Raw genomic sequence first — 22,985 nt, forward strand, 5'->3', positions numbered from 1 at the left:
ACTTTGCAGTATGGGATTTAACTAGCAACAATAATATACGCAGTGATAAGTTTTGATTACTCTTATGCAATTTAAAATTGCAAATTATTTCAATATCTGGATTTGTGAGAAACTGCTATTTTGTGTGATGTCACAGTAAACATTTCCCGTATAGATTAGAGACCGCCCCCTTTATGCAGCCTTTTTACCACTGCTGCGATTTCAATGCACATTGCAATACAGTTAAAAATATCGCTGTATTTAGCAATACGAAATTTTTCACCAATACCCATACCCATGTGTAATATATAGAAAATAATACATGGCAAAATCTGTATTACACCCCATATCAACCCGAGACTCCAATATCAGTCCGAGGGCCGAAGGCCAGAGGGCTGATATTGGTCAAGGGTTGATATGGGGTGTGATACAGATTTTGTCATTTATTGTTGTTTTTATTATATATATTTGAAAATGGTGTTGAAAAATCATTTATAAACTTGTACATTAATTGCTGAATTTTTAATAATTGAATGTGTTCTGTTTTTGTTGAATTCCCGTTTCTCATAATTTTTTCCCAAAGGCAATGGATTCAGCGATAAGAAATATTGAATTATAAATGAAATATATAATTATTTTGAATAACATAAAATATCTGATGAAAATTACAATTTAAATAAACTTCATAAACAATAGAAAAAGATCCGAGGATGAAAAATACAGAGATGTTTCGGAAAGGTGTAAGAAAGGGTGTGATAAAGGGTGAAATAAAGGGTGCTGATCAGGCATGTAATACAGGGCGCGTGCCTGTGTTCATATCAGGGATGCAAAAATCCTGTATCATATAGCAAATATATAATAAATTTATCGATTCATAGCAGTATATTGTCACCGAAATATAAATAAAAAAATGACCTCTGAAGGGATGTTCAAAAGAGATGCCCAGAAAACTAAGAGGTTCATATAAAAAATGAAGAAAATCCACCTCAATTGATTTTAATAAAAAAATAAAAAGGATAAAAAGGCATGGAAAGAAGCCAGATATGCTCACTTGGCAGTAGCCAATTAAAACACTTCTATTTGTTATGGAGTTCATGGTAGCTTTGACATCGGCATACACCTCACCGATGAGCTGAGTTATAACTAAAGCAATATATATCGGCAGATACCTTACACACGAACAGAGATATAACTAAAGCAATATATATCGGCATATACCTTACACATGAACAGAGATATAACTAAACATATCCTTATCATTTATGCATTTCAATCACTGAAAACACCAACGTAAAGAAATAGGTTCAGTAAATGTATTTTTAAATAAGACTATCAATATGTAAAACAAAATCAATTACAAAGTATTTATAAATTACTTTTTATTGATTTTTTCATAAAATTTTCAGCATTTCAACACTTGTCCAAACGTAAGAATTTTTTCTGTGGACCAAGAAGAATCATGACTGAGGTTTTGACGGAATATCGTGGTTAATTTGTCCTTGGCCTGTATCCCATGATTTGAAAATCTGTTTTGCGAACTGATATTGCATTTCCCATGAATAATACAAAGCTTGAAAAAATAATTAGAGAAATATTTTTATTTCATATGTTTCATTTATGATTTTGTAGACTTGCAATCATGTTAATAAAATGGAGAATTAAAAAAATGGCAGAGTAAATTTCTATCTATTAAATCTTTATTACCAGCTTCCTAGTCTTCTTTTCTTTGCTACTAATTAGTATAAATATTTCATTAAGAGATATGAGTATTTCAAATTACAAAGTGGAAATGTTTCTTTTTTAAGACTCCAACCTTAAAGTTTTTTGCTTCATAACTAATTATCAAAAACGGAGGAGAAAAGATTGAGATTGTGATTTTTTTTTGCCAGCTAATAAATTTGCAATAATAAATTTGTAACTCGTTTTTTTTTTTTTTTTTTTTTTTTTTTTTTTTTTTTTTTTTTGTGGTGGAAGTTTAAGATAATGAATTCTAGAATAATGAACATTTGACAAATATACTTTTTTCTCAGATTTTTTTAGATAGATTTAAATATGAGGTAGCTCAAACAAATAAGCGTAAGATCTAACATAACGTACTCTACTCTTTCATAGAAAAAGGGAACTTGTGAATATTTGTACATTAATAATAGTGTTCCAATAGAAAGTTTAACCATGACCATAACTAAACCCTTTCCTTTCAGAGTATGTAGGTACAACTTTTCAGTCATCTATCTGACGATTTCGTCTGTTGTATTCTCTCCTCATTCATCTCTCTGACGATTTCTTGTTATTTTAAAGTTTGTCTGAACTCACATTTCCCAAATGTTAATTAATTACATTAATGTGCATCTCATTTTTAACTTTTCAAACATTTGTAGTTTCAATTTTCATCCTGTGGCAAATTGCATGCTCAGACCAAGTCATCACAGAATGTAATATACGGGGTTAACTTAGCAAAGGACTCTTTTAAATTTTCAATCTTTGACTAGTATTTATCCTTTTAATATCATCAACAAGATTAGAAAATCATTAACATCTGCACTCTACATTTATTAGGTATCATAAGCATGCATACATGTAGGACTTCTTTTAATTTCTTTAGGCTAAGTCTAACGTTAATTCTTTATCAGGAACTGCTAATTCTTATTTACAAATGCAAAGGAATTTTTTATATGAATATGACTAAATTCTTTCTCTTTACTCATCCGAATTTTAAAAATTAGAGAGTTTCTTAGTGTATAAAAGTATTTGACTATTGAACAATCGATTGTCATAACTTAGAAAGTCGACGGTAATTAGAAATTTCAACAATTAAATATATTCAATCAAATAAAAAAATTAAAAGGTCGATATGTATGTCCTTGTTTTATCCAAAACAAACACAAAGTTCGGCATTTTCCTCTAGGACTTTGATCGACGGATTCCTAAGTTATGTTGAAATAATGTCTCATCCGAAGGGCCGGCCACCACGTCCGGCAGTAGGATTCGAACCCGCGACGTAAGGATCAATTCCTTACTCCTCGACTCTACCACGCGGGCTACCAATTTCTGGAAGAAGAATTCTCAAAGTAAGATACAGTCAAATAGTTGAATTATGGAAATTAAAAAAACGCTTCTGTGGAAAAAATGCACGTCTTTTGTGGAAATCTTTCAGCGAAAGTCCGACCAAGACAAAACTTATGAACAACAACTTATGACGGAAACAACTATCTTAAAACAATAACCAGAAACAACTATACAACAGCGAACAACTATTAATCAACAGAACGTAACAACAAGCACGGTATTTGAAACAACAGAATATACTGGACAACATCAATTAACCACAGAACTAAAATTAACAGAATCTATGGAACAGCTTCAAACATCTGTACTAACAACGAAAACAACCGGAAAACAACAATCGGATATAGTACAAACAATTTTTAGCAATAGTTAATTAAAATGTGTCTGTTTTTGCATAGATTCTAATAAAACTTTCGATTGATTGTTTGTTGTTTAACGTCCCATTCGGGAACTGTTCACTCATATAGAGACGTCAACGTCTGCTGGTAAAGGGCTTAATTTCGACACTCAGGGCCATTGAGCTGTGAGGATTCCTTATCTTGCCAACACCTACCGTGACACGAGACGTCGGTATATAAGGTCTCATCCGAAAGACGCGTGACTTTCACTTCTGGTGCCGGGTGCTTGACGAAGGAACAGTCACTACTTATGTTTACGTCTTAGGTTTGAAGAGAATCCGGGCCTCGCAATCACGAAGGGAGCGCCCTTCCCCGAGGCTACTGTCAAAAACGAAAAAGTAATAAACTCTGCGATTCTATCTTCGACTACGCAGAAGTTTACCAATGCTTCAGACGTCCGGCCAACCTCTAAGACTCTTGTTTCTGTTGGAATCATTAGTTGTAAGTGTTGTGGTAGCTATTGTAATAGCCGATAATTAAGCTGCAATCTCACATGTGTTTCATTGGTTTTACACAAAGAATGACACATGGATGTAAGACAGAAGTACTTCATGTTAAGGTAATTTAATATTTATCTCTCTGATAGTAAAGCTATGACTCTTCTCTAGCTATTTGTTATGATCTTTGTTAACAAACAGCATTTGCTACGTAATATCAATTTCTCTGTTCATAAATGTTTTTTCCCTCAATATCAGCATCGTTGTTCTTTAACACAAATTTTACTTGTTACATTGAGTATCTAACATCACTTTATGATCTTGATTTATTTTTGTACTTCAACCATTGTTTGTTTCTATTTTAAATCAATCGTCAATCGTGGTGAAAATACCTGAGGTAAGTCAGGTAAGGTAGAATGACACCTGCAATGAAAGTTACTGATTTTTTGACTTGGTATAATAATTTTATCTGTATTCTTACTATACATCCTCCCAACTATTGAAAGAAAGAGAATGTTACCGGAAGATTCCGTTTTTTTGTGTGAAACACAGAATATTCCATCAGCCCCGATTATCATGTCAATTTCCTTGGTCTCAATACTAAACCAAGTGATTTCATTAAGAGCACGGGTGGCCTTTCTCTTTTCAGAGGTAACCTAAGATACGTTGTGTCATTACCATCTAGTATTTTGATAATTGCAGATAAAACAACCTTGCTTTTATCATCGGAAATTTAAGGTTTATTGCGGTTTTCTCCGTTGTTTAAATCCCAGCATGCACTGCTACTACATGAGAATCACCGAAGCTCACTCTTCTATTGTCCAGTCTAATGTCAAATTGTTTTTTTTTCAGATTCGACAATTCATCGTAATTTACATATTCAATATTTATATATGAAGCACCCTGGACAGAGGAAACTTCTCTGGACATACTTTCAGAATTATTCTTAAAGATGTTACAAAGCAGTCTGTCCGAGATTAAAAGGGCTACATTGTCAACTAAGAGAGATGAATCTCTTTATTTCGTGCTTCATTTTGTAAAAACGTTGAGATGTAATGCGTCTGCGCTTCCATAAGGAATGGAGATTTTCAGAATGTAGGTCATCCAACCTGAGGGAGATAACTCTTGAAATGAATTGCTCTTTAAGTATACTCCATACGGAACCTTTAAAGTATTGAATATCAAATTACCAATGCATCAATACTCGATGGGTAAATATTTTTATTGATATTGATCCAGAAATTCATATAAATATTCATGGAAGAATAGTAATCGGTTAATATTGAAAATATGCAATGGAAATACAAAATAAAAGCCATGTTCTAATTGAAAAGGGAGGAAAACACAGATAGAGTTCTTAGTTTTTTTAAGATGTTTAGAACATTGTCAAGGAAAACATAATTAACTTTCGGACTTACGTTTGATTTGCTACTGATGGCATTTATGTTACGATAGAAGACCAACTTGTTTATCATCTTTAATAAACTATTACCGATGTTATTGTCTGTCCCATTTCCGACAGAGCCACTCCAGCATCAAACACGATGACGTCATCATCCGTCGTATTTTCATTGTCATAATATCCTGTAAATATTCACATTTGATGCTTAGAATCGAATTAAAGAGTGTTTTATTATTAAGTATAAACACTTTAAATTTGTAATAATTTTCTTTTTGGCTGCAGTGTATAGAGGCATGTTTAATTACTTAGAACATGCAACCTTACGTGTTAGCATATTATGTACAATGTACTACCATGTCTTACCCCTAGCAAACTCATGTCAATGACCTCATTACTGATGGTAAACCAGTAATTTGATGAATGATCCTGATAACACAGTTTACGTATTTATCTTCTTTATCTTTCAACTTTGAAAAAAAAAAAAATCTGATCAAAAAGGTTATAATTGATGTTCACAGTCTTTTTCAGTTATATACACATGCGCATTAAAATGTCAAGCGGGTTTATGGTATTCTTCTTCTTTTGTGTGTTAAGTTTATTGTTGTCGGACTGTGGAGCACAGAATCAGAAAGACCCTTCCCATGGAGACAAACAACCTGTAGCCTCACTGGAAAATATTTTTCAACAAGAATCAGTTCTGAGGAACCAGCTTTTACTAGAGCTCGTCAAGGATATGGAAAAACTGAAGAAAAAAGTTAATTCTAGAGACCAACTGATATCATCTTTACAGCAAGAGTTAGCAACTGTCAGACTAGAAAACCAACAAATAAACGCAAAACTTTTGAACTTAAATGTTGCATATGGAAAGTTATTATTGTTTGAGAGAAAACAGTATATGTACATGTCAGCATTTACAAAAAAAAAGTAAGAAAGAGAATAAAATTAAAAAAAAAAAAAGAAATTAAATAACGTTGTACTTTTATTTTTTGAATTTCAGCGAAAAACATGTTTCTTTTCATGTACATGCTCAATATTTAGCTAACTCAAAAAATTGTGCACGAAATTTACATGCCGGCAGCTGCGTAGAAATATATCGATTGGAAAATTACACGATTCTTGGGAGCGGATCTAAAAGCCTGTAGTACACAAGGCGGGTATAACTATCTTTTAAATGTTATAGAAATAAAGAATGCCCCGTAATGTTTTATTGTCTTTATATTCATTTTCTAAGTTTTCGATTACGTAAGTTATGAAAATCTGCACGTGCAATTTTTAAAAGTGTTACACATAAAGCAGGCAGAAACTTGCTTTGTTGTCAGTATAAGCAAACGGTGAATAACACGTCGAGTGGAGTGGAATGGAATATTAGAAAGAGATATCTTCAAGTTAAAAAATATCTAGAAATAAACTTACTTGTCGAAATACCTTAATACACGTACAACTTGATTGACAATTAACATGGTTAATACCCTGTATAAAGTTGATGTGCAGACGAAATACGTGAGAATGTGAGAATAACACTCACTTCAGGAAAAATTAGTCTAAGGTCTTTCTTATCATTAATTTTTATAACCTACATAATATTTTTTTTTAGTTTGGTTTTCAATTTGTACTAAATTCAATGTAAATTCTTTCTTTACAAATAAAAAAACGCAAAACACGTGTTTCTTTACAGAGTTACATCCCTTGCCACCCACTGCATTACCCATTGACAATAATTACCTCGCTTAATAATTTATTTAAATATTTTTCTTTTCTCTACTCGACAAGAATTTTTATTGTATAATTTAAAAATAGAAACATATGATTAAAATATTTCCTTTAAAGCACACGGACAGAAACAAAAAAAATTACAGAAGCTGAATTTAAATCATGAAAAGAACATTGTCATACATTTTAGAGAGTATTAGTTTATAACACAGTCGCGTTCGTCTATTTATTGGAATGACAAACACAGACAAAAAGTGTATCAAAATGAATAATGAAAAGTAGTTCAGTTACTAAAATGGACGTTACATTCATAGGAAAATGAACAGAAAAAAATCTCTGTAGAAATACATTACTTCAAAGTGATGAAAGTAAGGAAAATTGAATTATTCACCAATAAAGGAAATGCTTATATCCCGATGGTGGGATATTTACTGCCCCTGAAAACGGGATTTATTCTTTCTATTGTTCTATCATATCCTTTGGTACCAACAACTCCTGGGTAAAAATAACTAAAAATGGCGTTTATCAAGTTGTGATCGGTGCATATGGAAGTTCAGATGATCATGATCCCTCGGCTTCTAATATCGTCAATCTTGAATTAATCAAAGGTGACAGAGTTTGGGTAGCTGGATATTCAGCAGCGTTTACTCTCTTCTCAGAAAGTGGTAATCCAGTCGCAACCTTCTCTGGTTTTCTCTTGTAAACTCTGAAATGACACCTGTTTATTCTAATCTTTTATATGTGTGTTGTAAGAAAGGAACTACAACATTAAGTTTTCAAAATAAGAATGTCTCAGATTAAACTTTATTCATTGATACAATGTATCTTTAATCTTTAACGATGCAGCTATGCCTATATTACGTCAGAAGACGGTATTAGACTATACGTCACCTTATGCAAAGCAGATTATACATTTGTCAAATTGTCTGTACATTTTTTTTTAAAGTGATAACCTTAATCATACCGGCACTTCCATACGAAAGTCAGTGTATAATGTTCATTCCTCACGATTAATAAAAAACTAGGGGTTTTGGTATCATAAAAAAACTGCTTCTTCAGTAAAAATGGAACACAAACATTTTTTTTCTTTAACAAAATTTCTTTCTTTAAAATTCACTCTGATTCTACACTCAAGTACTCTGAATTTGATAAAACTTCATGCATGAGTTCCTCATTGACACGATTTATGTAATCTTTGGAGACCAAGTCTTCCAACAAACTGTTGGAAATTCCGATGGACACTATTTGAGCTCTTTATTAACCGACCTTCTTTTATATTCGTATGAAGCAGAATTTATTCAAAACTTCTATATGAGAAAGAGAAATCAATTGACTTTGCCTTCAATTCGACATTCAGATATATCGACAGCATATTGTCAATTAACAATAGTTACTTCCATTCTACGTTTACTTGAAACATGCAGTCCCAGAGATCTTGAAATAAAAATCACCACAGAGTCCGCCAAATCTGTTTCACATTTGGATGTTTTACTGACTATAGACGATAACAACTAAATTGTATAACAAACTAGACAACTTCAGCTTTTCTATCACCAACCTTCCTTATTTATGTAGAAATACTCTGCTCTCACCTGCATACGGTATTTACGTCTCTAAACTTATTTGATATTCAAGAGCATGCTCTGGGTACGATCAATTTTTAAACCGAGGCAGGCTACTGAAAGTTAAGTTGATATAAAAGAGATGTCAACAACCTCTTTTAATCTCAGCGTTTCGTAAATTTTATGGCCGTTATTGTGACTTTATAAACAAATATAACCTATCACTGGGTCGTATTTTGGCTGATATATTTCATAGCTATTGTTAGGCATTTAATATTATACTAAATTTGAATACTGAATGATCCGTTTATCTGATAAATACATAGGGATCCCGAAGAGTGTAACTAGTCAATAGGGGATACTCACTCCTCCTAGGCACCTAATCCCACCTGTAATTTCTGGAGGTTCGTGTTTCGCACTAATGTTACAGCTACATAAAGAGGAGGGAACCTAAATAATATGGTAAATATTTACGATGACGTCACACAAAGATAGCATTTCCTCACAATGCCAATAAATGGAAAAAAAATTGCGACCTAAAACTGTATACAATTAATGAACTACATAAGAAGTTATCAATGCATTCATTTTGTCGCTAGTTAAATTCCACACAAAGAGGTATGAACAGGTCACTGATTGCAATGCACTAGTCGACATGACGTTTTCATAGTAAAAGTTGACGCATTCTATGTGCAGTGATGGGCGGATTAAATTATTTTTTAAAAGTTTTTTTAATATACAGAATATTCTTTCCAGACGTTAGACAATCCATAAACACCAATATGAAAACTTTGTTTATTGCCATTAATAACATTTAAAGAAGCATAGTGTTTTCAAGTAAAAGTTCTACCAAGCCTCTTTCTTTACTCCTCACTAAAATATTTACAGCAGTGAAGGAGAAACTTCAGAAATACTGTACAACAGTTTATTCGAGAAGTGGTGTAAATCAGATGTTGTTACTTAAAAACTTCAAGGAACATTTGAAAAATTTAAAATCCGACAAAATTTTAACAAAATCAATAACACCAAACCGTAATACTTTTCAACACTTTATACAACAATTCCGCACGATAAATTTAAGTCCAGGCTTTTTGACATCATAGACAGCTTATTTTTCAATAAAAAACAGAACTCGTATATATACTTACCTTGTCATTAATCATTTTCAAAATTAATTCGTTTAAGGTGGTGTGGAATACCAGACGAAATTTCTCCTACATATTTATTTGCTTAATTAAGTAGGATTTGAAATACCCCCACCTTTCAGTATGCTAGATTGTAATTTTAATAATTTTTAATTCAATTTAATAAAAATATACAAAAATGATTTTTTCTTATAAAATTTCTTTTTCCGAAGCTTAATAATATAGACAAGTTTTGACTAATATAGTGCTGATATAAAAACAAAAATGACAAGAAATAAGTCTCATTTTTTAAATTTATTTATTTATTTATTTATTTTTGAGTTTCAACAAAAGATAAGCATAAAAAACTGGGAAATCTTCATTTCCTGACGGTTAACATGAAAAGAAAACACTTGTTGTGGCCTTCAGTTCGACATTTAGATATATCAATTAATAACAATTACTTCCAATCATATGTCGACTCGATATATCCTAGTGAGCTTGAAATAAATCATACCACAGAGTCTAACCAATCTGTTTCATATTTGGATATTTCACTAGAAAGACTTAAATGGTTATGTAACAACAACGCTTTATGATAAATGTGATGAATTTAATTTTTCAATCGTCAACTTCCCTTATGATGTAACAGTTAACCCTAATCACCTGCATGTTGGCTTTTTGTCTCCCAGTTTATTCTATGCGCAAGAGTATAATCTACGTATGAACATTTCATTTGCACAAATAGGAAAATTTAACGAAAAGGAGCCCTCAAAATCTTCCAACAATCTGTCGGAATTCCCATGCGCATTAATTAATGGACCCGTTATTAGTAGACCTTTTTTTAGCAGACGAAGCCTCTGATATGTCTTAGAGGTCCGTGTTTGTTCTGCTCCTATTTTGAAATGTTTAATGGACTTTTGAGTTCGAATACTGTTCGTTATCTCCACATATTTCTTTCAAACAGATAAGAGTAAGATGTAATATAACATCCTCTCCTCTTTAATAAAAATAGGAAACTTGTGAATATTTGAACATTGAAAATAATGTTCCATTAGAAAATTTTACCATGACGCTAACTAAACACTTCCCTCTCTGAATGAAATATGAAGATAACGAATAGTATTCAAGCTCAAAGTCCACTAAAACAATACAAAACTGGAGCAGAGCAAACACTGACCTCCAAAAGAATCACAGTAGGGAGCAGGTGCCATGGAGCAATGAGCATCCCCTGCCGAGCGGTCACATCCGCCGTGTGCTCCTTGTTATGAATCGATAAATAATAGAAAAAATCCGTCGACAATTCAGTGTGTAAATGATGGCCTAACAATTAGTATGAAAAACGTCAGTCAGCATATGACTTAATGTTAGATTGTATTTGCTGACAAGGTCATTGTACCGACCATAGAACTTACGAAAACGAGACTGTTGATATTCTTTTTTTCATCAACTTGTTTGTCAATAACTTACTTCGTTTTAGAAATTGTTCATACGTAGAGCATTCTCTTGCGTATCGAATCAACTGAAAGATATACACCCCATATGCAGGTGATGAAGGTATATTGCTGCATAAGTAAGGGAAGTTGACTATTGAAAAGTTAAAGTCATCACGTTTATCAAAATACTTTGTTGTTAGATTACCATTAACGTCTTTTTCTAGTAAAATATCCAAATATGAAACAGATTGTTGGAAGACCTGCTCTCCAAAAACCGTATAGATATTGTAAATTAGAAATTCAAGCATCGTTTTAATATCAACTTCAGAGTACCTGTGTGTACATGTACAATCAGAATGTTTTTAACAAATACTTTTGCAAATGACCAATGACAAGGTAAGTAAATTTAGGGGTTCCACTTTTTATTGAAAAAGCAGCTGTCAAATAATAATGTCAAAAAGCCTGGAATTTTATTTATCGTGGGGAATGGTTGTATAAAGAGTTAAAATGTTTTAGGTTTTTATGTTATTGAAAGACCTGGTCTGCAAAAAACACATAGATATTGTCAATCAGAAACTTAATCATCGTTTTAAGATCAACTTCAGAGTACTTGTGTGTACAGTTAGAATATTTTTTTTTAACAAAATGGTAAGTAAATTTAGGAGTCGTGAATCCTCAATCCCGCATCCTATCCAAACCCATCCCATGTCATCTTGTAGGATAGCAACACTGCAGCATGGTATATACCCTTTCATTATCATCAACAAGATTAAGAAATCATAAACTTCAACACTCTACGATAAATAAGCATTTATTAGGTATCATCAGCATGCGTACACGAGGAACTTTTAAATCCTAAAAGCCAAGCCTTAGATAAATTCTTTATCGTTAACTGTTAATTCTTATTTACAAAGTTCAAGGGTATTTCTTATATAAACATGATTAAATTGTTTCTGTTTACCCACCCGAATTTTTGAAAAAATCAGAGTTTCTTGGTGTATATAAATATTCGACTTTTGTACAATTGACTGTCACAACTTTGAAAGTCGACGGTATATAGAATTTTCAACAATTAAATATTTTCAAACAAATAAAAAAATGAAACAGATCGATAGGCATCGTCATTGTTCAGACCACAGCAAACACAAAGTTCGGCATTTTTCCTATGACTTCGATTGACAAATATCTGAATGATGTTTAAATAATTTTACATTTTTGTGATTTACAATGCTTTTGCAATCAACAGTGTTTCAGAAAAAAACGTGGAATGTAATATACAATGTCACTGTATGATTTGAAAAGGCGAAATGAGAGATTTTAAATTTTAAAAGGGTATATCTAAACAAAAAAAACCTTAAAGTACGATTAAATCAAATGTATATATATATATATAAAGAGAGAGAGAGAGAGAGAGACAGAGAGAGAGAGAGAGAGAGAGAGAGAGAGAATTTATTCAAGAAAAAATTGTCATTTCAGTTAGACGTACCAATATGATACCAGGTATATTGATCATAAGATAAGCACATTTAAGTAAAAAATTCTTAAAAACATTATGATGATCTTCAAGTACGTATCTACCGTTTGTTTCAGGAACCCTATCGTGGATTGTGACTCCATTCCTCAGCTAGACATTTCTCCATAGATTCATTACTATGGATGAAAACCAATAAATATCTAACATAAAATTCAATAATTTATTTACTGCAGTATTGAATGCATATTTTGATTTACTGGCTCTCTTTAAAAAAATTTCTATGTTTATGGACATCAAACTCGCAGGAGAACTGTTTGCATTAAATTATCATACATGTACAGTATAGATAGAAAGCACGCACAGTTACGGTTAGAACTGTTGTTTTACAACATAACGAAAATATCCTCCTCTTAGTGTTTAATTTGAACAATCTAATAATATTAAAAATTCTCGTATGGGGAAATAAACTAGATGTTTTGTTTGCGTTGATATTTTAAAATAAAATCAAATTCTACTTTCTCTGATTGTACATCCTAAAAAAAATAAATTTAACTCAATTATTTAGCGTCGAAAGTATTCCTATGGAAGCCCGTTGAGGCCAGTTCAGAGAAAGAAATATTTTTTATTGCTTTTAAACGCAATAATTATTGCGTTGAAACATTGAAATATAATCGCAATAACCATTGTGTTTAAACGCAAAGGATTGCGATGTATGCTGCGTTTAAACGCAAAACACTTTGCGTTTAATCGCAAATTATTGCGATTAAACGCAATCTTTTGCGTTTAAACGCAATAATTTTGCGATTAAACGCAATAATTTTGCTATTAAACGCATTTCTTTTTGCGGTTAAACGCAATATTTTTTCGTTTAAACGCAATATTTTTTTGCGTTTTGACGCAATAATCTTTGCGATTAAACGCAAAAATCTTGGTGTTTAAACGCAATAATCTTTGTGTTTAAAGGCAACCTTGCAGAGTACAATGGACCCAAGCATACGGATATCTTTTATTTCTTTCTCTTTTATCTTATTAGGAAATTGTGTATTGTCCAGCTTTATAGTATTAGATTCCTCCGAACAAACGCACTCTGAAAGGATAAATCACTGCTGAACATGTGAATTTATGGAGGAGAAAAAATGTCGGGTTTTAAAAACAAATGCAACCTAAGAACGAGACGTCTTGTATTTATTAGATATCTATATTCTTAATTATCTTTTGGTCAGTTGCTTACAATCACAAATCACATTTTCTCTTTGTTATTTTTTCTACTTTGAAACAATTAGAAAGGATCTTTTAATGAAAAGACTAAAGAAGAAAAAAATTGTTTAAAAACTATTCCCCACGTCAACCCAGGTATAAAGGGGTTCAGGAAACGAAGGTTGTGTTCTAATATGTTTAAGTCATTCTGGTTGTTAGGGTACCATTGTTTTACCACAATTCTCAAAAACTGGAACATTTTGCAAATAGACACAGAACCAAACGTCGGATCCTAATAATTAAAAGCTTTGGCTAATTGATTTCTGATTTTGAAACTACAGTATCATTGTGTTTAATTGCAAAACGTTTCCTAAGAAAAAAGGATTATTGCGTTAAACGCAAAGATAATTGCGTGTAAACGCAAAATTATTGCGTTTAATTGCAAAAGTATTGCGTTTAAACGCAAAAAACATTATTGCGTTTAAACGCAAAACACTTTGTGTTTAATCGCAAAAGATTACGTTTAATCTCAATCTTTTGCGATTAAACACAGTGTTAAACTCTTGGACATCAATCAGTCAAACTTTTGGCATGATTGTAATAAGCATTGAACCCTTTACCGAAATTGTGAAATTCATGGCCCAAGGTCAGGGGTTCTGGTGCTAGGGTGGATCATATAGCGAAAGTGCATTATTTCTTTAAAAATCTTCTCTGCTCCTGGGTATTTAAGAAACTAACTAAGTACATAGTTATGATGTGGAAAGAGCCTCTTCATAAATTGTGAATTTCATGGCCCCAGGGCCAGGGGTTCTAGTGTTAGGGCGGGGCTCTATTGATTATATAGTGAAAATGCATTATTTCTTTTAAAAAATCTTCTTCTCTGCACCTGGGTAATAAGCAAACAAACAATATGCATAGTTATGATGAGGAAAGGTACCCCTTCTAAAATTGTGAATTTCATGGCCCCTGGGTCAGGGGTACTCTGTTAGGGCGGGTCTATAATGATTATAAAGTGAAAATGCATTAATTCTCAAAAAATTTTCTGTGCGTCTCCGGTTCCAGATTCGGCACATTTGATCTTTTTTTGAAAATATTTTATGAGGATTATGTGAAGAACCATATAGGCACTCCCCAGCTTAATTGTTAAAAAATATATCTACTATGTGGATATCCCCTTCCCTCCCCCCGCGTTCCGTATCCCAAGGTTCTCCGATTTTTTTTATATAAAATATTTTCTACGACAAATTCACAAAGTATTACAATTGAAAAATCCAAAATATAACCTAAAACTAACCTTTATAAAAATTCATACCATAACTTTCTTCATACAGAGATTTTGAATATGCAGAAAATAACCTAATTATGTTGAAAACTACTCATTGTGGACGTCACCTGACCTGTTGCAGACAGGTACCTTTGATGATATAATTATCACATCTGGACCTGTACAAAATGGCAACAGTCGGGATTAAACATCATTATCTTGATTAAATAACAAGAAACACACTAAGAGTTGTAATGAAATAGAATGAGACAAAACGCAGTATAGTTAAGGTGCCCAATGGAAATATTAGAAATTGTTTGTGATTAAAATACATTCTAAAACGGGATGGCGTTTCTTTTGAGTACTTTTCTAATATCTGACAAATGTAATTATGGTTAATAACTACATCTTGAGTACGATTAGATTTTCTATTTAGACTCGTCACGTGATGTGGCAGTTGTACTTGCAACATTGAGGTCACTTACAAATTTCAGTAGTGCAAGGGCATAACCAAGTTTAAATTCAAAGTTAAGTTTATAGATATTTTTAAAACTCATTGAAGTTTGTGAAGAGTGCTGCAATCATATAAAAATTGAACTCTTTTATTGTTAAAATCATATTTTATGTCTGCATGGTGAATTTTGTGCTGGTCAAGTACATTAAATATAGAAATAATTAATTCGTTTTCAAGATTTCAACAGGATCGCAGCACTTTATATAGCTTAATATTTCTAGATTTTATGTGTAAAAGCTTACTACGATCCTTTGAGCGTATGCCCTTGCACTAGAACGATTTATCAAGACCCTTACATTACCCTCCAATGTACCTGCAGGCAAATATAAGACAGTATCAGCTAATTAGGAAATGCACGAAAACTATATGGGTAAAATCATAAAAAAAAAAAAAATACATTGCATCCAAGTTGATGGCGTCTTAAAATATCTGCAAATAATATTTTATTTTATTATACAACACATTTTTCATTGCGAAAATATTACTTGTTCTGCCTGTCACTGCATACAAACTACGTCATGTTTTACGAAATGACGTCACATCGACAGGTTCATAGCGATCAGTGACTTGTTTATATCGTGTTATGTGGGGTTTGACTAACGACAAAACAGCATGTTATAGTAAGTTTTAATGTAGTTTAATTCTCTCGTATGGTTTAAAATCACAAATCAATTCATCTTGTGGTATTTTAAAGAATTTGTAGATTTGTGTGATGTCATAGTTAACATTTCCATTAAAAATTAGGCCCAGCTCCTTTTTGTAGCCTTAACTGTGCTGCGAAATGTTTAATTTCTCGTGTAAAACATGTACAAGTATGTTGTTAAATTTTTCCTCGCCATTCAATTTGGTCTCTTGTTTCGCTCTCGTGGTACTTGGGAAAAGTTTACCAACATATACTTATTTAACATTTGCGGATAAAAACTTCTAGTTGTCCTCGATATATCAGTAATTCTTTTTAATGTTGATCGCTACTGCTGTTTTAATTTAATGAGTTTCTTCTCCCATTTTTATCTTTTATTTTCAAGAGAGGTGCAGTGAGGGGCACCTTTATATAAATCTTGATCATGATGTTTGTCAGATTGTTCTTCAGAAATCACGTGGGTTAGAAAATCACCGAAAATGGCGTCGGATCCTGAAGGACGCTTCTAATCTATTTTATAACACAGTAAATTATATGTAAAAGTACAGATAAAACATCCCTTCGAAATTAACCGAAAATGTTCCGCACTATTTCACTGTTTAACGGAAATTGTAAAGAGCGTAAAACTTACTGACTGATCGAATCAGGGTCAAATTTTGCATTGAATTTTGAGAATTGCTCTGCAATCTCGCGTACTGACTTATGTTGATGGAGAATAAAAAAATACTTTTAAAGAGATGAACCAATGAGAAGGAAATCTAATAAGTGCATTAAGTTAAATATGAGGAAATTTTCACTAGAGTGCATTTATTGCAATTTGCATATCATATTCTGGTATATCTCAATAATCTAAAAAGCTATTTGCAATCTATCTGCATATCTGAAACAATCGATGAATGAAATGCCATCACAACACTGAAAATTTGTAAGATCGGTAATTTTGCCTCATGGAAAAATCCCCATGATATACGTCTATCTCTATCCACCATGTGGATGCATTCTTTGATTGTATAAGAATATATACAAACGCATTGTGTATTCAGAATCTTTTCCATATTTTCTTTTTGTTTTGAATTAAGACTTTTTCTTTTACTACAGTATAAATTAAAACGTCAATGTTCAACATACATGAAAATATAAATAGACACTTTTTCATATTTTTCTCTGTTATTTGAGATCATTAATATGACAAACTAGCATGCATTATGAAGACATCCATTTTATAATAAGCAACAAAAGAATTTCTTTCGGAAGTTAAAAAAAAATAGAATTTAAAAAAGGTATAGACCAATCAGATATGTAAGCTAATGTAAAAAGAAAATAAATAGATAGATAATGAATAAATAAGTAAAGTAATTAGCCGAATTAAAAAAAAACATAAAGGAACACCGACCCCCCCCCCCACCCCGTTTGAAACAGTCATTTTAAGCTTTAGTTCAAAATATAAAGAAAAATAAAGTCTAGTTCGGCATGACCACCGAAAAGAGATATGTTTTGGGTTTAAGGATGGTTGAAAGATTGATTGATTGTATGTTGTTTTACGTAGCGTTCGAGAATTTTTCACTCATATGGAGACGTCACCATATACCGGTGAAGGGCTTCAAATTTAGACCTTTACTCGGCACTCAGGGCCATTAAGCAGTGAGGGATCTTTATCGTAACATCGCGTACCGTGACACGGGGCCTCGGTTTTTAAGGTCTCATCCGAAGGACCTGCAACTTTCACTTCAAAGTGCCGAGCGCTTGGCTAAGGAACAGTTGCTACCTATTTTTTATCGACTTTGGTCAGTCGCGGCCGTGATTCAAACACACGACCTTCCGATCACGGAGCGAGCGCTCTACCAACTGAGCTACCGTGACGGTTAAGGATGGATGAAAGACAGGTACCGAAATGGTATTGGATCATCAGCAACCACTGAAAATCTCTGGTTCATATGAAATACTCAGATCGTTTCATCTCACATAAATTACACTTTTTATGCTAGGTAATAACAGGTAGTTTTCATTTCTTCCTAATCGCATTATGTAATCTATTTCCACTTCATTGATGATGTCAAAACAAAATACAAAAAAAGAAATTCTTCGTCCAGAATAGAGCAGGATTGTCGAAACCGAAAGGTAATTGTTTTTCTATGTGATCTGTGTGCTATTTAGAGGTAAATTTAAACAAAAATGACATTTTTCATAATTTTAATATCATATTGTATATACACTGTACATTCTGGTGTAATTTTAAGTTACTTCTCTACATGTAGTTTATGTGAAAGAATTTGCTAATTTTTTTTAGTTGATTTTTTTTTTACATTATTTATCACAATTCTAGTTTGAAAAGTTCTAATATGAAAAAAAAAAAAAAAAAAAAAAAAAAAAAAAAAAAACGGAATGTGATACAATAACTTCACCAAATTTTTTTTGGTCAATTTAATCACCCTTATACATGTAAAGCAAAAAAAAAAAATAGTAATAAAAAGATAAAATAATAGAAAATAATAATTTTTAAAAAAAGAAACTATAAATAAAAAAATATATATGAAAAATTACTAGATTTGAGAAATCCTATTTTACGCATTTTGCTGCACTCCTAACTTCTGATACATGTACTAATAAATATAATTTTAAAGGATCATATATTCATTTTTGTAAAGCTTTTAATTTTCATATTATAATATTACTTTTTGCTTGTGTAATTTATTAGGATATTCAATGTTTTGTAGTTGAATGTAGATTTATTTCACGAGTGGGACTGGATATTTTAATATTTCCACGAGTGCAAAGCACGAGTGAAAATATAGAATAAAATACTGTCTCAAGAATGAAATATATTCCATATTCAACTGCAAAATATTAATTTTTCTGCTTATTACATTTTTCCTTTGCCTCTGTCTATTTGTAACACATCGTCATAGACTGTCGCCTCATATTTGAGCGGTTGCGATGCAAAGGTTAGCAATGTGAGATTGAAAACATTTTTAGTCTCTGTCAGAATGGTTTATTAACCATCTAATAACAGACCAGGCAGTATTCTTTTGACAGCACTCTTCTTGAATGGAAGGAAAATCGAGAGTTTTGTCGCACTTCTGATATTATTCACATTATACAAAATGTCACTTTTTATATTCTTTCACATTGTGATAAAATATCATTTTTATTCAATGAATAAATTATAATATTTCTCTGTTGAAAATGTAATAAATCTTTTTTTTTTTCAGATATGTTAATGATTATGTTAATGAACGCATTTTTGTAAATTGACTGTAAAATGTCTAAAAACGTTGTAATTTGTTGATTGACATACTTATAGCAAATACATGTACACTGTAGTATCTGACAATCCTTTGAATCTATTTATTATAAAGGAATATGAGTGTTATTGATAATACATAAACTAGTTTGTTGCACGCTTGGAAGCATTATGAATTAGAATTAAAAAGGTAATACACAAAAATTCATAATTTTTCAACATCAAATAGTAATAAAATTGTGCAACATTTATAGATCAATTGTACATGGTTAAAAAGCATAAAACTATAAATATTTAAATTTGGCTTGATATAAGGAATTATTCTTTTTTATAAAAGTAGCAAAGTAATATAAATGTATTTAGAAGATTAAAAAAATAATTTTATTGTATATTTTACTTCATGGAAGAAACATTGACCATTAACACAGGAGGTCAATTATAAACATTCTACTAATCAAATTTTGATTGTTTTAACACATATTTGGTCACTGATAAATTTAATATTTTTGTTACACTCCATTCTACTAATCAAATTTTGATTGTTTTAACACATATTTGGTCACTGATAAATTTAATATTTTTGTTACACTCCTGCATGACCATGTACATATAATACTTCAAAGAAGCATTTTGCCGTTTAAAATTACATCATAATATATTTTGTTTCTTACAGTGAAGTTGTTATGGAATAATTTTAAATATATAACAATGTTTCATGTTTGGGTTTCTTAATGGAAAAAATAATAAAAAAGATACAAACATCTCTATTTTGATAATATCAAGGAGACATTTTCCAATGATCACACTGGCATTAATTTAGTTCTAAATTAATCAAATAGATACTAATTGCTCAGAAGAACATAAAATTTTAAAAGTTCATAAACCAACTCAACAAAATTATTTATTTTTATATTTTTTTGAATAATGATGTTTTCCTTATATTGACATAACATTAAGAGCTTGCTTTATGATATTAAACGCATTGAAAAAGCATTTAAAGCGTGAAATATCGACAGTCGACACACAGAAATTTTTCCACTCTTTAAGAATAGCATTGTTAGCGATGTTTTGTTTATTTCCAGATTATACGGAAATATATTGTGACAAAATTTGCTTTGTTCAAATCTTTGTGATCTTATTAATTATGTATGCGAACATTTGACATCATAAATGGCATTTATATTACGTTATCTGTACAAATCTTTCCACTGAATATTGTCAAAATAGGCGATGTTGGTCCACCTAACCGTCATTTAGCACTGCGTTAAGCGGGGTATGACTCCTCCCCATAAGGAAAAAGAGATAGAAACGATCGAACAAAAGAAACGCTTCTTAGACATTAGTTTATAACAAAGCAAAAGATATTCAAGGATTGATGGACTTGTTATCCGAGGCAAGAGCTATTTGGAAGATCAAGAGCAATGTCGGCAAACTGAAAAGCCTGAAGCTAAATGTCCTCTTGGATAACATTTGACTGCTCCAGAAATTGGGATTCATGATTAGGGTTGGGGAATTTTAGTTTAAATGAATTATTACCACGATTTTCTATGATTTTAGTATGTTTCGAGATAGTTACTAGCTGAAAATTTAAATAATGTAATGATGAATTTCATGCTTCAAATGAATTTTTAAAATTCTAAAGAAAAGGTGCACATCATTTGAAAATTTTGCAAAGGCCATAAACACAAACAACATTTTGACGTTGTCAGTGGTTTGTCGACAGCTGTAATTATGTATGATCGGTTTAACTGAGAAAATTGTTAGTTAGAGAGATATTTTCTTAAATTTCTGTGTAATATTCAAAATTTTAAAAAGATATTGATTTTGTTATTTCAAACTTACATCTTTAGAATAATGTGTTGCTCTCCCTTCAGTTGAAATATGGAACTGAAACACAGACAGATGCTTTTATTGATAGATTTATAGAGTAAAAATGTTTGTTTCCAGAAAGAAAGCAAAAAGCATACTGATAAAGTGTTTACAAGCTGGGGAGCAAGCCATCAATTGTTGCACTCCTGACAATTCGATTGTATAAAATTAATGTTTTTGGCAACACCACTTTTTTCTGTTACACTCCTGACATGGCATAGTATTTGTTCAGCATCTGTTGTAACCTTTACTTAGTGACATGTAAAACAAATTAAGTTGCTACAGTCTAAGTTTAAAGTTCAATATTTAATATATATTCGTAATATAAATCGTTATTATTTAAATAACAGATGTTTTAAAGAATTAGGAAAATTTTAAATTGTCACCAAAAAAAAAAAAAACTTCTGACATTTTATCATCATTTTTGTGCATAATCTTTTGCAAATCAAGACATCAGTGAGATATTTGGCGGAAATGTATATGCAATGGAACCATTAGCCAATATCAAAATTTAGACAATGAGCCATACACTTTATTAACACAGCCTGTATTTTAACCATATGTCCGGTCATTTTTTAATTCACCTCATAGTATTTGTTTTTGTCCGTTGTCTGTTTTCTATTATAAGAGTTGTTATAATTGAAATTCATTTATCTATCACCCACTGCTTCTTTTAGTTCATGCATTTGTGAACAGTTATAAACTACTTTTCTACTAATAATGTATGAAATATAAAATCGTTTTTGATTTCCTGTTATAATTACGTTTATATAATTATTCGCATTATGCTACACATTTTCTTTAGTCAGATTATTTAGGTTTTTTCATAAGGGCTCTAAGACTAAGTCATTTTTATTCATAATAACATTCACAGCAAAATAATTAAATAAAAATTTACATTTGATTGTTTTCGAGGAAAATAAAAAAGTTTTATGCAGAAATATGGTCCTACGAGTGACATTTTTATCAAGAGTCAGGATCTGATGAAATAAATGAAAATATGTTTTTCACTGCTTCAATATGTCTTTAGAAAGTGTTAAACTATGCTTTAAATAAAAATTTCGTAATTTTTTTTTGCACAAAAACCAGCTACGACCATGCAGCTACGAGGTATTCTTATCATAGTGTGTTGCTGTTTAATAGTGCCTTCACTTGGCCTTAAGTTTGATGTACAAAAGATTTTCAGAAATGCTGTACAAAATGCTGAGCGTTTCATAGAAAAAACAACACAAACGTGTCTGAGACATAGTAAGACTTTTTGCTTGTTTCTATGTAAAGAAAACAACATTCATTGTAAATTCAATTTAAACTTTTTCCTTTTTTAAAACCATGTATATAATTTTTTAATTTGTTGAAAAAAAAACTCTGATGTTGATAATTATTCAACAGACAAAATACCAAAAATCGGAAATAGATTTGCTTTTCTGCAGCAACAGGATGAAGAGAGAAATAAGATAGTAAAATCTGGAAAGAAGTTTCTTAAGGTTGTCAAATACTTGGTTTTCTTGTAAGTATATTACTTTTCTTGAACCACTGAAAGAATTTATATTGCATATAGATGTTCAAAAAAATCTTATGGTGGTATTTATATGAAAAAAGTATAACTACAATATGTTCTCTACCTACACATGTATAAATCCTGAAAAAGTTACAAATGCTTCAAATAGAAAAA

Source organism: Saccostrea echinata, unplaced genomic scaffold (genome assembly GCF_033153115.1).
Source record: "Saccostrea echinata isolate AGI-Se365-2 ecotype Australia unplaced genomic scaffold, CSIRO_AGI_Sech_v1 ptg000016l, whole genome shotgun sequence".
NCBI lineage: Eukaryota > Metazoa > Mollusca > Bivalvia > Ostreida > Ostreidae > Saccostrea > Saccostrea echinata.